Here is a 14,115-nt window from a genome sequence, read left to right on the forward strand (position 1 = left end):
TTTTTTGAAATTATTGTTATAATAAAGAAGAAAGAAAATAGAAAGGAGAGAGACAGAGAGAAATAAGAAGAAAAAAAAAGAACGACAAGAAAGAGAAAAAGGAAGGGAAGAAGAAAGAAATGAAAATATTTAAAAACAAAACAAGAACAAAAGAAAAACAAATTAAACAACAAAAAAAAAAAAATGAAATGTACGGACATTACGATGACTCACCCTATACCTATACCTACCGTCCTTAACGAAGGCCGTGGCGCGGTGCAGCGCAGCACAAGACCATGTCGTAAGCGCGTAAGAGCGCGCCGAGCGACTGTACAGGTCGCCGCTGTAACGCGCCCGTAAAGCTACCCCTCCCCCTCCTCACTACCTTGGGTATTCTCACTTGCTCTCTCTCTCTCTCTCTCTCTCTTCTCTTTCTAACGTCTCCTGCAGGCTAGGCGCACTGGCGTCGAACGACGCCGCGAGGACGGACGCCAAAGGGAGGGGAGAATGCTCGTGCATATGTGCGAGAGAACGACAGAGATAGAGAGATACAGATATATATATATATATATATATAAAGAGAGAGAGAGAAAGAGAAAGAGAGAGAGAGAGAGAGAGAGAGAGAGAGGGTGAAGGTGCAGACTGCGCACGACGAGGATATGAGAATTCGATGGTGGGGGAAGATGTCGGTTGGTAGATAGGCCAGAAGGGAGAGAGGATGGAAAAGTGAGGGCTGGTAAAGGGTGGGGGGGTTGAGAGCGCGAGAGACCCTCCTCGCAGTGGCGTCAGTTATTCGGATTACCGATCGTCGTACGTATACTTGTTTCTCTCTCTTCCCCCTTTTTTTCTCTCTCTTCAAAAATTTCTCGCTCTCTTGCGCAATCATTGACTCACACATATACACACATACATATACGATCATTCCTTCAGTCACTCTCGTATCACGTACTCTCATGTACTTTCTATCTTTTCGCTCTCTCGATCTCTGGATCTTTATAATCTCTCGATCTCTTCGTTATGACAAACGTGTATATATAAGATATATATATATATATATATACTATATATATATATAATATACACTGCGTTTGTGCCCTACCGGTGTGGTACACGGTGGTAGTATACTCGGGGTCATAATTTGAGGAGAAAGAGACAGAGAGAAAAAGAAAGACGAGAGAGACAGAGAGAAGAGAGAGAGAGAGAGTAGAGAGAGAGAGAGAGAGTGAGAGTGTGTGTGTGAGGAGAGAGAGAGGGAGGAGAGAGAGAGGGAGGGACGAACATTGGTTGTGTTTTAAACGGCGCACGAGACATTCACTGGTGATATACCTTCTTATCGTTGTAGAAGAGAGACGACGTGTTACGCGGATTTGACAGAGAGTATATATCATGAGAGATATCGCGTGGATCATTGTGACAGGTAGAAAAGAATATAATAAAGAACAATAAAATAAATAAGAAAGGAGGAGAAACAAAGAAACAAGCGAAGGAAAGGAGCCTTTAAGATTCAACTGAGAGAACGCAACCCGAGCGCGAGAAACGAGAATCCTTTAGATAATCCGTCATCGTCCTCTCCACGTCGACGAAACTTTCTCCGAAGAAAGAAAGAAAGAAAGGATTACGCGCGATACGCGTGCACCGAAACGAAAGGGAACACGCATCCCGTTCGAGGATATTTGGATTAAAGAACGTTCTATGAGAGCGAGGGCATAGGACGAGCGTAAGTACGACGTTCCGATACGTTTTTATTTCTTTTTAAAGGAGGACGCGACCAGAAAAAAACAAAGAGAGAAAGACGAGAGAGAGAGAGAGAGAGAGAGAATGAGAACGACCAACGTCCCATGTCTCCGTCCATTCTCCCCGTTCATCAACTTTTTAAACGAGAATTTCAATGGAGTTTACGACTGTACGACGATCGTACTCCCTGTTTCGTTTCAACTTCTTCTTCTTCTCTTTTCTTTTTCTTCCATGTTATTTCTTTCTCTCTTCTCTTTTTATTATTATCTCCCTCTCTTCGATCGGGGGAAAACGGGGAAGGAAGGTCGTCGTGCGTTTTAGGGAAGGAGACGCGTCATGGTTTCGTCCTGATGGCTATGTACATACGTCGATTATGGATTTTTCCTCGAGCTTCCTCGTTCTACACTCGTACGAGATTATTCTCCTCGTGTATTTTTCCGGCCCACAAAAAAAAAAAACAAAAAAAAAAAAAAAAAAAAAAACAAAAAACTGTAAATGTATTCTTTTTTTTTCTTTTTTTTCTTTGTTTTTTTAATGTCGCCAATTACGAAACAAGCCTGCCATCGTAATGTCCTATTTGGCATGCATCGTATATAAATATATAAAATATACATATTTTTCTTTTTTTTTTTTTTGTTTTCCTCCATCGTAAAATTATAAATCCGCGCAACAGTATCAGGATGAAAAGGACTGTTCGCGTGTGTTCCAGTTCGTGTGTGTATGTGTGTGTGTGTGTTGCGTTTGGTATATTTGTTGCATACTTCAAATATACGTGCATCCTTAAGTCTATATTCTCATTGCGAGTGTACAACAATTCCATCAGCATACTTGTGAAAATTAAAATGATTAATTATATGGGAATGGGGTAAGGAATAAAGGGACAAAAGAGGGGTTGGGATAAAAAACAGTGGATGGATGGTCAAATTTGGACTTTGATTTCAAAAATGTCGCAACTTGATCGACCTAACCTATGAAACCGGTCACGTAACATCGACTACGGCTTACCTTAAGACATGTTTTAACTTTTGAAAATGTATTAACCGTTGAAACGATGATAGACCGTCATAATCCATCGATGTGCCAACGACGAGCTGGCCCTTTCCGATAGACTTACCCTTTGGGTCAAGTTCAACGGTCAATACCTTGTATAGGCAGGAGAATCCTCGGAGAATAGGGAATGAGTGTTTTATGCCTGTCTACACATACACACACACAAATTTATGTGATATATATATACATACATTTTTATACTAATATATATATATATGTGTGTATGTGTGTGTGTGTATGTATATATATAGTAAATATAGAACCACGGTTCACCCCTATCGGCAGATCGATGGAGGAGGTTCCTGATATGCGGTGAACTTGGAAATTTTCCTAGCACACGCGCAATATCCCTTCTACCGGCTGACACATTCATTCTCTAGTTACTCTCTCGCTGTTTACGAATGCAATTCCTGACGTAGTAGATACGAACGCGTCATTTCTTTTTTCTTGATTAAATGCATGGGTACTCGGTGAATGAGCAAATACTTGGCGCCATTACCGATGTAACCAAACACCTTTTTTTTTTTCATTCTTTTTTTTTTTTGTTCGGTTTTCTTTTCCTCTCTTTTTTTTCTCTAAACACTCTTAGACAAGGAAATACATCCATGGTCTTTTTCTTCTCTCTCTCTCTCTCTCTCTCTCCCTCTCTCTCTCTCTCTCTCTCTTCTCTCTATTCTTTTCTTTTTTTCCTTTGGCTTTTTTTTATTTCCTTTTTTATTCTTCTTCCTTTCTCCATTTTTTCTTTTCTTTTTTTTTCTTTTCTCTTTTTATGACCAACAACAAGTCGTTCATCGGATTATTCGCGGAAAGAACTTTTCAGCTGAGAATGTGAGAAAGACAGACGGATTTTTTGCCTAGACGCGGAAACGACTCTTTTCCATTATTTCTCCTTTCATGAATCGCGCATAAAGATTAGAAGAGGAGAAAGATAGAGAGAGAAAGAGAGAGAGAGAGAGAGAGAGAGAGAGAGAGAGGAAAGAGAGAGAGAAAAAGCGAGAAATAGAAAGAGATAGAGAAAGAGAAGCAAAGGCCCCAGTCGCTGACGCACAAAGTTACTTTCAGCCGTGCTCGTTCTTCTCTTTTTCTATCTCTCTTTCTCTCTCTCTCTCTCTCTCTCTCTCTCTCTCTCTCTTTTTCTGTACATCGTCTCGTATTGTCCGGTTACGTATGTACGAGGCTAGAAAAGTGTTATTTTCGCGAAGCGTGACGACGGTGAGCAGGCAGGTGTGAATAATAGCTTGCAGATTTTGGGGGAGAGAGAGATAACAAGACGATAGAGGTAAAGAGGTTTTTGTTTTTAAAGTAAAGGAACTCGACATTACTATGTTGAACGACAATCGTTACACATCCACACATACATACACACATATATGTATAAATATATATATATATACATAGAAAGAGAGAGAGAGAGAGAGAGAGAGAGAGAGAAAGAGAGATTTTTTTTCTATTAAAATCCCCGACGAGTTATTATCGTTTCGCCATTAGCGTAATTGACGTCACTATCTTCTTTAGACCGAAATCCCCTTGAAAACTTTATCCTGCGCGGTTACCTCTTCTTCTACCTTGGGCGTGAACGATTCAACAAGTTGTCAGCCTACCAGCCGACCGTAACAAAACTCATGTTACTCGATCCCTTTCCCAGACGCATCCCTATCTAACAACGTGCGTTTGGATATCTATATTCGTAATAATGATCTTTTAACAACTACTCTTCCACATTTTCTTTCTCTTCCTCTTTCTCGTCCATGTCTTCCTCATTCATTACTTTCAATTATTATTTACATTTATCTATCAGATATGAATGTATACATACGTATGCATCTACGGTAGATATTATACTTTTTCTCTCTCTCTCTCTCTTTCTTTCTTTCTCTTGTGGCATTTATTTTCCCAATGGATTCTTTTTATTATCGAACAAAGCGACCCCTGTTTTTTTTTCTCTCTTTAGTTTTTTCTCCTCTCCTCTTTTTTTCGTCGTCGTTTCCTATTTTTTTTTCTCTCCCATTTCCCCCACCCGACCCCGCCCGTCTCCCCCTCCCCACGCCTACGCTACCCCCCCAAAACGAAAAAGGGTTTTCAACGCGTTCAATGACATTTTTTTCCCTTTGTCCGCGCGAGACGCAAGATATGAGAATTTTGACCCTAATGCATTCGAATCTTGGCAACGATTCAACTTGCCGATCGGGATGTTCTCTCTCTCTCTCTCTCTCCCTCTCTCTCTCTCTCTCTCTCTCTCTTTCTCTTGCCGAAGCCAAGAACGGAACTTACGATCGTTTCTCTCGAAGTTTTTGTATTCAAGATTAAGGACACGCGTAGTTCGGAATTGAGGTGATATATATTCTAGAACCGAGTAAGAGTAGAGAAAGGGTTGATGCTGGTGATGGTGGTGGTAACGAGGGAGCCAGACGGGCATAAAGAAATAAATCTTTAAGTCGGTATAAAACGGACGACGTATCGTGAGCGTATTAATGATTCTTCCAATGATACTTAGATTTCTTTTACTTGCTCACAATAGGATTGTTACATAAAACTTTGGTGTAACGCGAGAAAGAAATTATGAACAAACTTGTATTACGTACTTGGAAAATAATTCCTTTGAGAGAATCTCTCTCTCTCTCTCTCTCTCTTTTTCTCATGTTACGTGTGTTACGTGAATAAGGACGACGAATGATAAATTCGCCGTCTGAGAGGAGCCAAAAAGAAGGACGTGAAGTATCACAAACGAGATGACAACGACGGCGACGACGAAAACGACGATGTGAGTTTAAAGTCGACGAGATGATAAATTCGCGTTGCAATTATTTCGTTACTACTAAACGCTGACGCATTTGTAAAACTTTATACGATAACGCGAGACCGTTATTATTTTATTATTATTATCGTCATCATCATCATCATCATCATCATCATCGTCGTCGTCGTCGTCGCCGTCCTCGTCATTTTCTTTTTATTTTTTTATTTTTTATTTTTTTCTTCTTCCATCGTATTACGTCAGCAGGATGATGATGATGATGATGATGATGATGATGATGATGATTCAGAATGTATTAAGAGTAATCAAAAGAAAATGGGGTAAAGAGAGAGAAAGAGAGAGAGAGAGAGAGAGAGAGAGAGAAAGAGGGGAGGGAGAAGGAGAATGGGAAAGAGACAGAATAAAAAGAGAAAAGATAAAATGAAGGACAGCGGGACAAACCTAAAATAGATTCCGATCAGGTATCCAAGGAATGCGACCTCGTAGAGGATGCTGTACCAGTAAGAAATTTAGAAGCAACATTTTGGAAATTTCGAAATAGCCGGGTCAGGTCGAGAGAGAGAGAGAGAGAGAGAGAGAGAGAGAGAGAGAGAGAGAGAGGGAGAGAGAGAGAGAGACAGGAGTGACTATTTTCGCTAGTGCATGCGATTAGGATGAGATAATTCTAAAGTCCACGAATACATAACATAGTACAGAAGTGATACGCAATTAGGTCGATCATTAGGTAACAATACCATACTCTTTCCATCATGATCATCAACACATCATCATTATCGTCGTCGTCGTCGTAGTCATCGTTGTCGTCGTCGTCGTCATCGTCGTAGTCATCGTCATCATCGTCATCGTCGAGGATGTTTGACCCTGATAGGATTAATAAAAATGACATGCCCGTATCTGAACTTAACGAGCTGTTAATCTGAGCGATCTGCTCCGATTTCCATAACCGAGTTCGCATCGTCGATTCTCCCATCGTTACCCCTTTCGTTCGTTCGTTCGTTTATTCGTTCGTTCATTCGTTTATACGGCCCCTCTATTATCGTTTCTTCCTAATCGAGAAAATCGAATAATGTAGGCCACATATCGGTATGCATTGAGATATATTCAAGCAAATATATAAAGATCGTTTGCAAGGAAGAGAAAGAAACAGATAAAACAAAGTAATTAAAAGTCATTATTTATAAAAAAAAAAAAACTCCCCAGCTATTACTCTACTTTTTAAACATGATAAAAACTGACGCGTAGTCGTTATGTTATCGTCTGACGTTTACAAAAGACGCGTATATTTTTTCCTTTCTTTTTCTTTTCTTTTTTTTCAACTACCATAAGCACCCCTCTCCCTATAAAGTTTTTGATATGCGAGTATAAGTATATTACAAAAAAAAAAAAAAAAAAAAAAAAAAAAAATTGTCGATGGTTGGTAAAATGTATGTAGGTGAATCATGCCAAGAAAAGATCTTTACCGTGTATTTCTCTATCGTCATTCGGTAGACACAAGAAACGTACTTACATAGAACTCGGATTGAATATCCTGGCGAAAGGGTAAAATGTTCGTGGCGCTCTCTCCCCTCTCCTTCCCTTTCTCTCTCTCTCTCTCTTTCTCTGTCTCTCTCTCTCTCTCTCTCTCTCTCTCTCTCTCTCTCTCTCTCTCTCTCTCTCTCATTCTTTCTCTTTCTCATTCTCTTACTCTCTTTTCTCCCCCACCAGGATCATAAAGTAGACCGACGAAGAGAGAAGATAAAGAGAGAAAGAAAGATAGATAGAGAGGGGGAAAAGAGAGACCTCGTACTGCCCAACTACGTGCCACGTCAGGCGGAAAGATCTTCCGTATCTCGATAGTAGAAGGCAAAGGAGTACGATATCCGACATTTTCCAGCAGGATTGCTTTTGCTTTTGCTCTTTCTTGTTCCTTCGACTAACGGTCCTCTTTTCCCAACATAAGTAGTAAACATTGGAAGAATCTTTTTGTTGGATCTATATATATATATATAGATAGATAGATAAATAGATAGATAGATTAATTTACATTTTACGTAATAATTAATATTTTTCCTTTTTTTCGAACGTGAAACATTAAGTATATCGAAATAAAAATCGAAATATATATTTTATGATCGAGAGCAAACTAAAAGTCTTGGTAAATTATAATATAATTTTTATGGTTTTGTTAGTAAAAAAAAAAAAAAAAAGAAAAGAAAAAGAAAAAGAAAGAAAAAAGGATTAAATCGTAGAGAAAAATTTATATGGTTTCTTAACAGAAAAAAAAAGAAAAAAAAAAAAAGAAAAAAAAAAAAAAAGAAATAAGATCACGGCTGATAATAAAACGGTAATAGACAAATAATGATAAACAGTAAACGGGAAATATGTTTGTTGGATATATATATATACATATATAAATTTTTTACGATCAATTTGTATTTTATATAATAATTAATCTTTCCTTCTGGAAATTAATATATAAAAATACAGAAACCTATATATATATATATATTTTATGATGATCAAAAGTAAACCAGTATAGGTTCCAGTGATTTATAAAACAAATTCTATAGTTTCCTAGATAAAAAAAAAAAATAAAAGAAAAATAAAAAAAAAATAAAAAAAAAAGAAGAAAAAAAAGGAGATAAAGAAAAAAAAGCAAAAAAAAAAAATCCCGATTGAGGGTAAAACGGTAATAGACAAATAATAATTGTAATAAAGATGGTGGGAACAACTGTAAAAGATTTTTGTAAGACGCATGAACGGTGTATCGTGAAGCGTGACGATGGTAAAAGAAGAGTGGCTACTGTTAGGTATTAAAGTGGTGCTTGAATTTTCAATCGTGTGCCTTGGAGCGATCTTCTGAACGGAAACGAGTTTAATAAAGTTCCTGAATGTATAGGTCAAGTCGTATAGCTGCCCTTGACAGTAATTCATACTGGTCTTTCTCTTTTTTTCTCTCTTATTCTTTCTCTTGTACACTAGGTTACTATATTAATGGAAATAATATATACTATTGCGGAATAACATATAAAGTTATCGGGTATAACAAAAAAAAAAAAAAAAAAAAAAAAAAACAACGAAAAAAAGAAGGCAAAACAAATAAAACGAAACATAAGAAAATTATTGGTATCGTTTGATGATTTGTACCGTTGTATGTAATATCCGTTTGCAATGTTTTCTGAGTTTTATTTTTTATATATATATATGTATATATATCTTGAAAGATTCAGAATATCGAAGAAACGGGAGAGACATATATATATACATACACACACACACACACACATACACACAAGTGTATATTCCGAAGCGTCAATTTCTCGCGTGATCGCGTGCGCACCGGATTATACCAATTTTCGACTACTTAACTGCACATTTGTTAATCCGCTATATTTTCTCGCACTTGTTGTTTGACGAGAAAAAATAAAAGAAAAAAAAAGAGAGAGAGAGAGAGAGAGAGAGAGAGAGAGAGAGAGGAAAGAAGAAGAGAGAAAAAAGGCGGAAAAAAGAAAGAAATCTCTCGGTCTCGTCTTTTCATAAAAGGGCAGCGGTAACTTCGTCTAATTCATACTGGTACATAGTAAATTGTCTTAATTGCAAGTAGCAAGGCGGTCTTAGGCGGTTAACGTGATTAAAAGATGTCTCTCGACGAAGAGAGAGTATATCGTCGAGAAAGATGTATCGAAGCTTATATCATTCTCTATGTGTGTGTATATATGTGTATGTGTGTGTATGTGTGTATGAGAGAAAGAAAGAAAGAGAAAGAAGAGTTTATTACAATGCTAGACGTCTTTATCGTCATACCGAAATTCTTGCCAGTTTGCCAGAGGAAAAAAAAAAAAAAAAAAAAAAAAAAAGATACATACGTACGTACGTGCATACATATGGAGATATAAATCCATGCATAAATACGCATACATACAATAAATAGATACATAAATACATACGTTATTTCATTGTTCGTTCGATCGAATCATAAAATTTTTTATCGTACGAAACAGTAATAATAATAAATAATGAATATGTAGTTCCTTCGAAATATTAAATGACATCGATTACAACCTTTTGGTACCGAGAAAAAACAAAAAAAAAAAAAAAAAAAAAAAAAAAAAAAAAAAAAAGAAAAAAAAAGAAAAAAAGAAAAAAGAAAAAACCGATGATTGTCGGAGTCGATGAGAAAATGTCGGTTATTTCGTAATGGCGTTACCCACTTACTTTCTCTCCGTTAGTTCTGTTTGCTCGTTTTAGTTACTTTTCATTGGTTATTCTTGGTTATTATTGGTCGAATGTTTAATACAATTAGAATCTCATGGTGAAACGTGTACTATGATGTTTTTAAGAGCTCAGAAGGTAAATAACCCTTGCTCAAGCTTGTTTTATGACGTTTAACGGAGAAGAAATTGGAGATGACGTTATGGTCAACTCACGTATAATGTATGTGTTTACGTATCTATGTGTATGTGTGTGTGATTCTTTACGAAGGACAAAATCCCAACCTAACTTACTACGAAGATTGCCGTAACACGCATAGCCCGCCCTAGCCGACCTGTATACTCGAAATTATGTGAACAGGCCGAGATTCTTCGTTCTCTTTGCTTTAAATCGTACATACATACATAAATATCTATGTATATAAATATATATATATGTGTATGTATATTACATACATATATCTAAATCGTATTCTGATATTAGAGACGTCGGTAAAACGAGTAGGTTCGTCTTTAGCAAATGTCCTTCCAACTGTTGTCAGGTCATGGCTAAAAGACTAAGCGATAATAATTCGACCCTAAACTTCTCAGGATATATGAGATCCTAGATGGGAGGAGGTCCTTGAAGGTTTTCGTTTCTTTACGAGCGACCTTCTCACGGCACACTTTAGAAAGACATTCATTCTAATCGTAATATACGTACGTACGTATATACATACATATCTATATGAGTTTAGAATAATCGATTATTGTTTAGAATAAAATGAAATTTTTCTCACTTAAGTTAATTTCAAAGGAACGAGTTTTTATCGTGACGAGAAAAGAGTAAGCTTTAAAGGCAAATAAATCTTGATTTTTCACTATAGAAATATTTGGTAAATTCGTTTAAGAATTCGCATAAGAATTTTCTCTCTCTCTCTTTCTTTTACACCTCAATTTTTATCATATTCCGCGGAATAACACCGCGGGGGATGTAGCCAAACAATCGCACGGCTTTTTAACGGGCACCCTTTGTTCCATTGTTCGGATCCGTGGTACGAGGTCGTTGAAAACGTTGACGACTATAATACTCGCGTGTTCCTTGCTGCTTTCTAGTTTTACTTCGACGTTTGCTTTGAACCCAAAAAAAAAAAAAAAAAGAAAAAAAAAAGCAGCACTCTCGATCTAAAGGACCTCCTACACCACAACATTACACTCGTTATTCGTTTTCGAGTACAAATCTATCCGCGTGTTTTATGCTCTCGTCTATCACGAGCATCGATCTAAAATGAAAAAAAAAAAGGAAGGATGTGAAAAGGAAATAAATAAATAAGCAAAAAAAAAAACAAAAAAAAAAAAATAAATAAATAAATAAATAAATAAATAAATAAATAAAGATGAATTCGGTTTCGAATTGACAAGGAATCAACGTCATTTTCTAAATAGACGAATCTTAATAATAAAACCCACTCGAGATCTACATGCATTTTGTTGATTAGTCTCAAATCGTGGATGAGAATCCCCTTGCCGAGCAAGACTAATAAAAGCGGAAGTAGATTCTTTATTTCTCTCTCTCTCTCTCTCTCTCTCTCTCTCTCTCTCTTTTTCACACGCTATTTCTCTCATAGTGAAGTGGCCACTACGTCTACTAGGAAATTTGTCCCGCCATGCTTGGATGCACGTGCTAAGTGTAACTGCAAAAGAAGTGCTCTCGGCTTTCTTCTTCGTTCGTCTTCTTCTCCTTCCAATTGAATGGAGAGGGGCTTAGGAGGGTTATCATGGTAACGCTGCGCTGCCCACTGACAGTACAACCGTAGAAAATCGATATTCCCTTCATTCGATATGCCGTACATAGGACAAGCCCCCATTTCTGTTTTTCCTCTTTCTCTATATTTTTCTCTTCCCTTTTCCTATTATTTGACCGTTAACTCGTTCGTTCCACTCTACTGTCCTCCAATTCGTAAGAATGATAATTGACGATAGGCATAGGTCGTGGATCCTTTCAGGAAACACGCATGTCTTCCCACGCGACACACGAAATAACTTTGCACAACGTATATGTAATATATGTGTATATATATATATATGTCTCTAATGGATTATGATTTATACGATCGTTTATTTTCATTTTTATATATAATATACTTCGAATCTACCGACAAAATTCATTTTCAATATTAATTTACCATTACGTCATTCTTCAACAACGAAAACATAATACACTCACGCGATAGGACTAATCGATCGATCGATTGATCGATTGACAAAGTAGTATAATAATAAGTCAAAGAGAATGATAGCTACGTAAAACAAAATAACTCGAAGGTTATAACTCCATGATCTTTTACATTCTATTTCGTCGTGTCACGTTGTCATGATCTAAGTATACACATAGTTATATATATATATATATATATATGTATATATATGTATCTATGTATGATATCTATTATCAATTATTGTCATTATATTCAGCAAAAGCATTTAATTATCTTATTTGACGTCGTTTTTCTTTATCATTATCTCTATCTCTTTCGTCTGAGCTTTTACGTTTATTTTCTTTTCTTTTCTCTTCTCTTTCTTTCTTTTTCTTTTTTTTTTTTTCGCGAGAGTATATCGAGTTGCTGCTTACCTCGCAAGACTGTTCTCTTGCAACTCTCTTCTATACATAGGACAATCTGTTTTTATCTGTGTGCAATACGTAACGTATACGTACGTTCATATTATATATATATATATATATATATATATATATATATATATATATAACCATTCTATTCAGAAATGGATACTACGTACATTTTACGATCTAGCGATCGTATCATGTACATTAGCCATCGTGTACGGGCAGTCACCCTCTGTCACTCTGCTTGCCTCCCTGCCTGCCTGCCTGCTTGTGTTGGCTGGTTGGAGTTTCTCAAGCATGTCGGTTTCAAATATCCAACAAACGGCAATAGGCCGTTTATCGTTGAGTCATACACAACTTGTAATACCTCCATCCAAATTCACTGTCTTATTCATCCCACTTTCGCCAAGAACATCATCACTTACGTATGTGTACTTACGTACTTAAACACACACACACACACATATATATATGTGTAGAAGCGACGAAATCAAGAAAATACGAGAGAGAAAATTAGATTAAGTGGTTACTCTTTCAATTTATTTAACATACATCTCTCTCTCTCTCTCTCTCTCTCTCTCTCTCTCTCTCTCTCTCTCTCTCTCTCTCTCTCTCTCTCTCTTTTTTTCTTTCTCTATCACGATTCTACTCGTTTCCTTCTAAAAAAAAAGTTAAATTAATGTTAAAAGAAATTATTTCAATTTCGTTCCTTTTACGAGCATACACACACACACACACACACACACACACACCCATAGAGAAACAAACAAATAATACACATACAAATATATACAAAGATAAAAATAAAATTTATTCCAACGATTAAAATAACAAAGTATAAGAAGATGAATAATTATTAGGATCGATTATGCAAAAAAGGAAAAGGAAAGAAAGAAAAAAGAAAAAAAAGAAGAGCAGATAAATTGATTAAACTCATTCTCCACCATCTCTCTCATTCCACCATCTTCGATATTTACCTTCAACCGACACACTCAACGTAATAACACGATTGTCTACCTTCGGAACGTCGAACTAAGGTTTCACTTGGTTTACTATCTAGAGTAAAAAAAAGATAATACTTTGGAAAAAGTGAAGTTAAACATTTCATAGTGATCTACGCCTATGCACCTAGCCCACATAAGAGAGATTATATTTTCTCTTTGATTATGTATGCACACACACACACACACACACACAAACACTCTCTCTCTCTTTCTCTCTCTTTCGAAGATAATTTCGTGAAAGTTTGTATCGTCTAATTTTTTTTGTCAGGTTTAAATCGCGATCAGATAATATTACGGATATCTTATTCTTCTTCTTTTTTTTCCTTTTTTTTTTTTGTTTTTTTTTTTTTTTCTTCAAGATAATCGCACATAAGAAACTTCTAATCACACACATACACACACATATATATCTTATAAATTCCTACCGATTAAATGTGTTAGAGAAGAGACCTAGTTTACAAGCTTTTCCGTCCATTGTGAATGGCGAATAATCGATAAGAGTTCTACATCCTAAGAGTGTCCTTCCCCTGTTTTCACGAAATTTCTAATCGATCTTTACGATATATAACTCGTTTAAAACTCATCAACGTATTGTTTCTTTTTTCTTTTTCATAGTAAAATGAAATATATTGGCAATCTCGACGATGAAAGGATATATATATATATATATATGTATGTATGGATGTATATATGTATGTACGTAGGACGACGAGTTTTATAAATTTCTTTCGGCTGATGCCACGGAGGAGGGCTAAGGTTAGTAGGTCACCGTCGTATCAACTCCAAGGTGCATGGATA

At 36.4% G+C, this 14,115-nt stretch overlaps 2 protein-coding genes across 2 annotated transcripts in view; one reads left to right on the forward strand and one right to left on the reverse strand.

The window, feature by feature from the left end:
* The window catches only part of LOC124948741 (mitoguardin), a 34,875-nt gene that overhangs the window by 9,855 nt on the left and 10,905 nt on the right, over positions 1-14,115 (reverse strand).
* LOC124948740 (protein unzipped) overlaps positions 1,164-14,115 on the forward strand; it is a 20,435-nt gene continuing 7,483 nt past the window's right edge. The window contains exon 1 of the mRNA XM_047492821.1: positions 1,164-1,696. The gene's annotated coding sequence lies outside the window, so the exon portion shown is untranslated. The remainder of the gene's footprint in view (positions 1,697-14,115) is intronic.

The sequence above is a fragment of the Vespa velutina genome, chromosome 4, assembly GCF_912470025.1.
Source record: "Vespa velutina chromosome 4, iVesVel2.1, whole genome shotgun sequence".
NCBI classification, from domain to species: Eukaryota; Metazoa; Arthropoda; class Insecta; order Hymenoptera; family Vespidae; genus Vespa; species Vespa velutina.